Raw genomic sequence first — 11,017 nt, 5'->3', positions numbered from 1 at the left:
GAGCGAGGGACGCAACCATGGATAACATAAACAACCAAAGACACGAAGTATGTTGTAGTTTGCTAGAGTACCATATAATCTGAAATAAGGTGAATCTCCATCTATAGTTCGGGTGGGAAACCTATTGATTAAGTAGGCAACATTCATAAAAGCATAAGACCAGAACTTTAGAGGAAGATTGGGATTGTGTAATAATGTGATACTTGTCTCCACAACATGGCGATGACGACACTCGGCAGTGGCATTGTGTTCAGGTGTGTAGGGAGGAGTGAGAAAATGGGATATCCCATGTTCTTCAAAGAATGAACGGAGATGAAGGAACTCCCCTCCATTGTCAGAATAAAAATATATGATGGGATTTTGAAATAATTTCTCCACAATTTGTTTGAATTTTGGAAACACAATTGAAACATTGGATTTCCTCTTTAGAGGAAATAGCCAGATATATTTCATATAGTGATCCACAAATATTAAATAATATTGAAAACCATCAATAGATACTTTCGGTGCAGCACCCCAAACATGTGAATAAATATATTCTAAAGGAGCAAAACTTTGTATTGATGAGTTATAAAAGGGAGTCTTGTGCATTTTATTGCAGGCAAAATGGTGTGGTGGATCCTTGTACTTGTATGCGTTTGTATTGTAAACCCTTCTACTTATCCCTTTTCCATTTAAACCTCTGAATCCATCGAAACACAACATTTTGAACCCATTTTTTCCTACTCAATTGTGTGTGTATCACAAACGCTTGACACATAATATTTAAAATAATTATAAAATGACATGTATGATTATAAAATGACAAGTGTATATATAGCCACTCCAGGTCATCCTTTCCCTTTTATCATATTTAATTAATGTATCTATACTTCTTTTTTCACTTTTTATTTGCCTTTGCCATAGCTATTCCCATCCCCACAAATCACAATCTCTTTCCATTTCTCTCACTCATCTTCCTTGCATTTTTTCTTTCCCAACCTCTTCTACTCTTTCCAATGAAGAAAAAATTTCGAAATGATTTTTGCTTGTTCACAATCTCCTAGAAGCTCAAAGTTGATTTTGGATTCTGTTGGGTTGCGATTTAAATGGTGACTGATGGCATTAAGGAAGAGTGGGGATCTGTTGGGTGGTCTGGTTGTTCACAGTTCTCGTCGGAGTTTAGGGCTGGCGGCATTGTAAATGTCGAGGTTTATTGGTGGAGTTGGTTTGGGGTTTTTTGTTGTTGTTGTTGTTGTTAGCTCTCACTTATAGCTGCCGGTTGAAGCTTGTTTGAGATGGTGAGCACGGAAGTGGTTTGATTGGAGAAGGTGTGGCAGAGGAGAAGAAGATAGTGAGGTTGGGTTTATGTAATCACCCTAAAGGTCATTTTTGGAAATTTTCATAAAATGACCATTTTACCCCTCCCGATAATTGCCCCGAGTCCTAATTGTTGTATTTTCGAAGTTGGTTTGAAGGAAAATTGATGAAAAGTTGAGTTTTTGGAAAGTTGAGTTTTTAAGAGTTAAAGTTTGGTTAAAAGTGCTACTTCGAGTCATTTGGAGTTTCGAGACTCGAATTGGATTTCCGTCGATTCCAGCAGTTTTAGAATGTCAAAACGGGACTATGAGAATTTACGGAGTCGAATTTGGAGTTAAAACGAAGATTTGAGGTCCTAAGTTGCAAAAATTGTGAAATTTTGATCAAGAGTTGACTTTGGTGAACAAACGAGGTTCCGATGCTCGAAATGGAATTCCGAGGGCACCGTTGGATTCAGGGGGTGATTCTAAGTTTAGAATGAGTCTTGGTTGAATTTTTAGAGGCCCCGAGTGCGTTTTGAGTTTTTGAGCCTAAAGTAAGTTTCTTGATGCCTTATCGGATACCTGGTCAAGGAGACCTCGAATTCAAATTCTGACGATTTCATTGAGTCCGAAATGTCATTTTCAAGCTAGTAGCATATTTGGTTTTGGGTGAGCTTTTAATCTTCTTGGATGCTTTGACACTATTTCAGCAAATTGTGGCAACTAAAGGGTTCATTATTAGTTTTCGTGAGAAATATATACGAAAAATATTATTGAATTGTGTATCTAAATAGTTACATTGAGACCCTATTTATAGACACTACATTGGAATCCTTTTCCAACTAGGATTCCTATTATTATTCCTATTCCTATTTCTATTCTAAGTAGGAAATACTTATTTCTATTCTAACACTCCCCCTCAAGCTGGTGCATACAAATCATATGTACCTAGCTTGTTACAGATGTAATTAATACGAGGACATGTGAGGGACTTGGTGAAGATATCTGCAAGCTGATCATTTGACTTCACAAATTTCGTAACAATATCTCCCGAGAGTATCTTTTCTCTGACAAAGTGACAGTCAATCTCAATGTGCTTAGTCCTTTCATGAAACACTGGATTTGATGCGATATGAAGAGCCGCTTGATTATCACACACAAGTTCCATCTGATCAACTTTGCCAAATTTTAGTTCTCCCAGCAACTGTTTGATCCAAACTAGCTCACAAGTTGCTGTCGCCATTGCTCGATATTCTGATTCTGCACTAGATCGAGCAACCACATTCTGTTTCTTACTCTTCCACGACACCAAATTACCTCCTACTAAAACACAATATCCGGATGTCGAACGTCTGTCAGAGGGTGATCCTGCCCAATCAGCGTCTGTATATCCAATGATATGCTCATGGCCTTGATCCTCAAAGAGTAGTCCTTTACCGGGAGCTGACTTTATATATCGTAGAATACGAACAACTGCTTCCCAATGACTATCACAAGGGGAAGTCATAAACTGACTTACAACACTCACAGGAAAAGAGATGTCAGGTCTAGTCACTGTGAGATAATTCAACTTTCCAACAAGTCGTCTATACCTTTCAGGATTACTAAGTGGCTCCCCCTGTCCTGGAAGGAGTTTAACATTCGGATCCATAGGAGTGTCAACAGGTCTACATCCCATCATTCCTGTCTCCTCAAGAATGTCTAAGGCATACTTGCGTTGAGAAATAACAATACCTGATCTAGACTGAGCAACCTCAATACCTAGAAAATACTTCAATCTGCCAAGGTCTTTAGTTTGGAAGTGCTTAAAGAGATGTTGCTTCAAATCGGTGATACCATCTTGATCATTACCGGTGATAACAATATCATCAACGTAAACAACCAAATAGATACATCGACTTGGTGCAGAATGCCGATAAAACACAGAGTGATCAGCTCCACTACGAGTCATGCCAAACTCCTGAATTACTGTGCTGAACTTCCCGAACCAAGCTCGAGGAGACTGTTTTAGACCATAGAGTGACCTGCGCAATCGACATACAAGGCTACTAGACTCCCCCTGAGCAACAAAACCAGGTGGTTGCTCCATATAGACTTCTTCCTCAAGATCACCATGCAGAAAAGCATTCTTAATGTCCAACTGATGAAGAGGCCAATGACGAACGGCAGCCATAGATAGAAAAAGACGAACAGATGCAATTTTAGCCACAGGAGCGAAAGTGTCACTATAATCTAGCCCAAATATCTGAGTATACCCTTTGGCAACAAGGCGAGCCTTAAGTCGATCAACTTGACCGTCTGGACCAATTTTAACTGCATAAACCCAACGACAACCAACAGTAGATTTACCTGCAGGAAGGGAGACAAGCTCCCAAGTACCACTCTTATGTAAAGCAGACATCTCATCAACCATAGCCTGCCTCCATCCAGAATGAGAAAGTGCTTCACCTGTAGTCTTAGGAATGGAAATAGAGGACAAAGACGACACAAATGCATAATGGGGTGATGATAGACGATGATAACTTAAGAAGGTATAATGTGGGTTAGTATTTCGAGTGGATCGTATACCTTTTTGAAGTGCAAGCGGTTGGCTAGGAGGAGGCAAGTCCGCAGTAGGAGCAGGGTCTGGCGCATGACATGAATCATCTGGGACTAGGGTTGGACGTGGACGGCGATGATAAGTTAGTAGTGGTGGCACTACAACTGGAGATGTAGAAGTAACCGTAGATTCCTCAAAGGTTGGCACAGGTAAAACCTGAGGTATGGGTAAGACCATAGAGACATCGGGATGATCAGAAGATGTATAGTAAGGCTGAGACTCAAAAAATGTAACATCAGCGGACATAAGGTATCGATGAAGATCATGTGAATAACAACGATACCCTTTTTGGACTCGAGAGTAACCAAGAAAGACACATTTGAGGGCACGAGGAGCTAATTTATCTTTTCCTGGGGCTAAGTTATGAACAAAACATCTGCTCCCAAAGACACAAGGAGGGATAGAATAGAGATGTGACTGAGGAAATAGTATGGAATGGGGAACCTGATTCTGAATAGAAGAAGTGGGCATTCTATTTATCAAATAACAAGACGTAAGAACTGCATCTCCCCAAAAACGCAGTGGAACATTGGATTCAAGGAGAAGAGTACGAGCGGTCTCAATAAGATGCCGATTTTTTCTTTCAGCTACACCATTTTGTTGAGGGGTGTATGGACAAGTAGTCTGGTGAATAATGCCTTGGTGAGTCAAAAACTCCTGAAATTGGGAGGATAAGTATTCTGAGGCATTATCACTACGAAAAGTACAAATAGAAACACCAAATTGATTTTGTATTTCAGCAAAGAAACTTTTGAAAATAGAAAATAACTCAGAACGATCTTTCATTAAGAAAACCCAAGTACATTTTGAATAATTATCAATGAAACTAACAAAATAACGAAATCCTAATGTGGAACTGACTCTACTAGGACCCCAAATATCAGAATGAACTAATGAAAAAATAGACTCTGAATGACCCTCAGTACTACGAGGAAACGTAGCACGAGTGTGTTTCCCAAGTTAACACGACTCACAATCTAATGTGGATAAACTAGACAAACTAGGCACCATCTTTTGCAGTTTGGATAGACTCGGATGTCCCAAACGTTTGTGAAATAGATTTGGGGAATCTGTAACGGAGCATGCTGCTAAGGAATTTGAAGAGGTAAGATAGTAAAGGCCTTGTGATTCATGTCCTGTTCCAATCATCTGTCCCGTACTGCGGTCCTGCATGAGAAAAAAATCATCGAAAAAAGTTATGCTACAATGTAGGGCTTTCGTCAAACGACTAACAGATGCTAGATTAAAAGGAGAACCAGGGACATAAAGAACAGAGTCTAGGGTGACTAAAGATAAGGGTTTGGCTTTTCCAACCCCTTTTGGTTTTGTTTGGATCCCATTGGCTAAAGTATAGCTGGAAGAGATTGTGAATAAACAATATCGGATAAAAGTGATTTATTACCAGATATATGATCAGAAGCCCCAGAGTCCATGACCCATGTTCCAAGAGTACTAGATTGCGACACACAAGCAAAAGAATTACCCGCAACAGAGACATCAGGTTGTGCAACCGAAACTACTTGTGGAGACGTTTGCTTATTTGCACGATACTGAAGGAACTCATCATATTCTGTCTGAGCAATATGAGCATTATTGGATGGTTGATTAGGTTGAGCACCATATGCTACTGGTGGAGATGTCTGTTTACTTGCGCGATTTCGAAGGAACTCATTATATTCCTTTAGAACAATAGGATCATAACTGGGTGGTGGACCATGCAAAATATAACATATATCACGAGTGTGTCCAGGCTTATGACAATGACTACACTTGGATCGAGGTTTCCCAAAACGCCCTCCCCCTCGCCGATTCTCCATAGATTGATATGTACGCTTTTCAAAGGTTTGAGATGCGAGAATAGATGAGTCAACAGTGGGTGATGAAACTACCTTGTGACTGGGAGGTGCCGCAAGACGAAGGAGACGAGAGAATAATTCATCAATTATAGGAGCTGTAGGGCTAGCTAAAATCTGATCACGTACAGAATCATGATCAGGAGGAAGTCCAGCAAGAGTAAGAACTAGAAACAATATTTGTCTGTGTTCTTGTTGTTTTTCCACATTCGTAGTAACTGGCATTAATGTGTCAAATTCCTCCAAGACTACCTGTCCCAAGTAAGTAGACATATCGGATTCTTGTTTCTTTAAGTTGGTCAATCGAGATATCACATCATAGAATCGAGATATGTCATTAGTGTATAAAGCACGGGCCTTTTCCCAAACTGTATAACACGTCTGGAATGGGCGAAACAAGGGCATCAACTTGGAATCAATAGAACGCCATAGGAAACTACATAATTGAGCATCTACTTTCTCCCATTGTGCTTTGGCTTTTGCATCTTCATCACTAGTCTTTGCCTTTACATTTACCTCATAAGCCTTGTTCGTTAAGTGATCTTGGACACCTTGACCCTTGCACCACAGCTCAACCGAGGAAGCCCAAGATAAATAGTTTGAACTTCCCAATAAAAGTTCTGAAGTGATTATAGGGCTAGAACTTCCAATCCCCATATTTTTGGAACCAAAAACATCACACCCAAAAGACATTATGTTAAATTTGTCTCGGAAAATTCAAATCTCGAAGAAAAGTCATCGAAAACTACCTGGAAATAGCCGAAACCCTAATTTCGGCGATTGGATCTGGTCAAAAACAGTATGGGCCTGGTCGGAATGGCTGGACGACCCCAACTGTCAAAAAAAATCTCAAAAAATATGATCAGAAAAGTCCTCACGCGCCGGCGCGTGAGACAGATCTCGCCGGAAAACTACCACCTCCGATCGGCGCGTGAGAGCGCGTGGGGTGGTGTTTTCCGATGGTTTTGGCTGGGGTTTGGTCGCGGGGGATTTTTGAACCTCGTGGTGGTGTTGGTTTTCGCACAACACCCACAGAAAGAAAAAAGAATAACAAAATCAGACCCAACAGTCACCAGAAATTGACATAGACATACGGTGACTTGTTTGTTCTCACAAATGCTTTGATACCATGTGATAAATATATACGAAAAATATTATTGAATTGTGTATCTAAATAGTTACATTGAGACCCTAGTTATAAACACTACATTGGAATCCTTTTCCAACTAGGATTCGTATTCTTATTCCTATTCCTATTTCTAATCTAAGTAGGAAAAATTTATTTCTACTAACAGTTTTAAAGGTCAAAAAATTATTCCGAAGGTTCTGAAATTTTGAGCATGAATTATAGGACTTATCTGCCAATTTTGGTGCATTTTCGCTAACCCAAGATTGGACTTTTATCGCAAATAAGAAATAATTATTTATCGAGTAGAAATGATATTTGACTGGGCAATGAGCATGAAATTGAGCTCCGATTGAACGAGCAGGTCGTATCATTATTTAAGACATTTACAAAAAAGAATCGGGTCATTTCACTATCGTATGAGGAAATTACGGCCTTTTTAGTGAAAGATTAACTGCTGTTTTTCTGGTGCATAACAGCCATGTACTGTTATAAAAATCTCAGACTGTGTTCATTTGGTATTTTAAGCATATCGGGAGTTCTAGAGATCGGAATGGAGTGATTCTTTCGGGTTTCTTCTTGAATTAATATGAGGGTTAGTATTCAATCTTCAATTCAACATTTTCTCATAATTTCTTTATCTGTTTTTTTTTCCTATTCGTAAATCTCTTGGAAAAAATTGAGGTTTTATCAATTTGGACTCCCTTTTTAATGAAAAAGGTATATTTACAATCCTTATGTTATGGGTAAACTGATTTTCACATAAAATTATTGATTCATCGATTATTTTCATCATATTAATCGCGTACAATTTGGACTTTCCCGGTAAAGTTAAAGTTTGATAAATTGAGAATTTCAAGGTCGATCTTAACTATGTTTTTGATGAAATTTCTCATTTAAACTTATCTAAGCATGGGTAAGAAGTTTTTCAAGAGATATTTCATTTTCGAGTCGGGGTTTCGGATCCNAGCATGGGTAAGATTTTTTTCAAGAGATATTTCATTTTCGAGTTGGGGTTTCGGATTCGAATATTTTAGGCTTCTTGAAGAATGTGGATTTTCCTTCAAATTGAGTTTGTGAATTGATTTCAACTCCGCTTTCAAATTGGTTTTGACCATTAGCTTCCAAATACTTTAAGGATCATTTTACATCAAAAATTTCCAGATTTGGGTATTGTTTTCCAAGAGATAATTGTTTGAATAAATTATCGTGATCCGCATTATACTAAAAAAGGAAAGGCTCAAGTCAAGTAACTTTTGGAGTTCATTTTAAGGCAAGTGGCTTCCAAACTTTGTAAAACTCTTAGACTACGCATGACTACTTTTCTAATTGTGTTGGGGAGTAATGAAAATTGAGGATGAGTTTTATTTGTTGATTGAAATTGTTGTAAATGAAAGATGGGGAATAAAACGAGCTAAATGTGTTATATGTGACTTGAATTTGTTGAATAAGTCATGTGATAACTGATATTAAGGGGATAGAAGAGCATGAGTAGGCTATGATTGATACATACATTGATGTTGAGACACATGATGTGTAATACTATGATGGGGCCGTGATATGGTTGTGATTGAGACAGGTGATTTGTAATACTATGATGTGGCCGTGATATGGTTGTGATTGAGACAGGTGATGTGTAATACTATGATGTGGTCGTGATATGGTTGTGATTGAGACACGTGATATGTAATACTATGATGTGGTCGTGATATGATTGTGATTGAGACAGATGATGTGTAATACTATGATATGATCGTGATATGATTGTGATTGATGACATGTGCATATTCATTATTTATCCCATGTGTGAACTATTTGTTGCATGAGTTCTAAGACACTGATATAAGGATGGATGGATATGAGACACAGTTGAGACTAGCTCCGACTAGAGATATATGAGATGGACTAGCTCCGGCTAGCGATTTGGATGCCTATGGGATCTGGTTCCGGCGAAGATACATGGTCCATGTGTGGCCCCTATGAGTTCTGATTTGAGTATTCAGTGCGGACTGATTACGTCAACAGATATGTATCATAGGACAGACATGCATCACGACTACATGACATTATTATTGCATTTTGCATCGCATTTGCCTTAACTTTGTCTGTGATGTGTGGATTGTATCGGTTTACCCTTCTTATGTGGAATTTGATCTACTTGCTCTTATTTGTTGATCTGAGGTTGATGAGGATATACTGTTGGTTCTGGCTGTTGAATATGATCTGTTTAGTATAGGTTGGTTGGTTTGCTGCTAGATTGAAGTTTCGGTGGTTTGGTTGAGATTTAAAGAAGTTGTCTGTAGCTGCTAGTTTTGCTTAGTTTAGAGTTACTTGCGAGTACCTATGGTTTTCGATACTCACCCTTGCTTTTACACAATTGTGTAGGTTGACAACTCTCTCTCAGATTCGGCTTAGTAGTTTCTTTATCAGATTGAGCTTCGGGACATACTCGAGGGGTAGTGGTTCATTCCAGACATGCCCTTGAGTTATCTTTACTTACAGTTTTGTTCTATTCGAGAACTATACTCTGAGACTTGTATATTTTTATTCGAATTCTGTATTTAGAAATTTGTACATGTGACAACCAAATTCTGGGTAGTGTTGAGTCTTAATTAAAGTCTTCCGCTTATTTATTATCCTTTATTCTCGTATTTCTACTTCTCTATCGTTATGGTTGGGTTAGGCTGACGTGTCCGGTAGGAAATGGACACGTGCCACCACATCCGGATTTGGGTTGTGACAAAAATGGTATCAGAGCCCCAGGTTCATAGGTCTCACGTGTACAAGCCAAGTCTAAGTAGTGTCTCGAGGATCGGTAAGGAGACGTCTGTACCTATCTTCGAGAGGCTATGGTGACTTTTAGGAAAGATCTTTATCACTTGATTCTCTATCGTGCGTCCTTGGTCCGATCTAATTCTTATCACTTCACTCTGTTCTCTCTCTCATTGTAATGACTCGTGGTTGGTCCTGCGTGTTGGATCAGGTTTTGATGTGGAGGTGATAGACTTGTGGAAAGGAAGTGAGATCAGACATGGAATTCTCTTCGAGACGAGTGAGTAAGGTTGTGGCCAAGGGATGTGTTTTGAGTTTATGGTATTGGAAGATGAACATTTATTAAGAGACTTCAGGAACGTCTTATTTCTCCGGTCATTTATTCAACAACGAGAATAGTGCTTGTGTGACTTATACAACGAAAGTAGCTAGACAATGAAGAATGGTGTAAGTAAGAGAATGACTATGTTGAGAGTGCTGCGACTTTGGAAACTACAGTTTGTGAAGTTCGTTATAAGGGAATGGATTGTGTAGTATATTATGATGATGAAGTTGCACCAACCAAAATCAGAAGTTCTATGATGGTTTTATAGTGTGGGTGTATATCATCACAGGGTCATTGTACGACGACTATGATGGTACTCGTGTTATCTTGGTTAGGGTTATGGGCTATGTTGCTTCTGCCATCGATCGGGCTTACGAAATTGTGCATATCATTTTTGACCGGAGACTGAAGTGCTTTGGTAATGTTTTGCAACTATTTAATGAGTGTAAATGAATAGGTTGTTTGAGTACGACCTTCTCAATGGATCTGATGTCTTCTAGTGGTGGATTTAGCGGTTGTTCATAATGTGGTACTAGTGATATATGGAAGCAGGGAAATCTGAGTTGTTAGCTGTTTTACCTAATCGGGTCAGAAGGTTGATGTTGCATTCTCGATTGAGAAATCAAATGGTTGCTACTATGAACGCTTGATTTAAGCATTAATTATAAGGAAAGTTATACTGGTGGATCGAGTGAATCGATCCTGTCTTGTTTCTAGGACAAGGTACGACCCTTGGGTGGTCATGATTATATTAGGAACTAATGACTTCATGATTAGTCAAAAGAAATGGGCAACAATAAGCCATGGATGAAGAAAGTTTTAACAAGTATACTCGTGTAAAGGCAATTAAGGATTTTAGCGAGAAGGTACGATTAAAAAGGAATNTTACGAAATTGTGCATATCATTTTTGACCGGAGACTGAAGTGCTTTGGTAATGTTTTGCAACTATTTAATGAGTGTAAATGAATAGGTTGTTTGAGTACGACCTTCTCAATGGATCTGATGTCTTCTAGTGGTGGATTTAGCGGTTGTTCATAATGTGGTACTAGTGATATATGGAA

This window comes from Solanum stenotomum, chromosome 1, assembly GCF_019186545.1.
Source record: "Solanum stenotomum isolate F172 chromosome 1, ASM1918654v1, whole genome shotgun sequence".
Classification (NCBI taxonomy): Eukaryota; Viridiplantae; Streptophyta; class Magnoliopsida; order Solanales; family Solanaceae; genus Solanum; species Solanum stenotomum.
Note: the sequence above shows the minus strand (reverse complement) of the source record.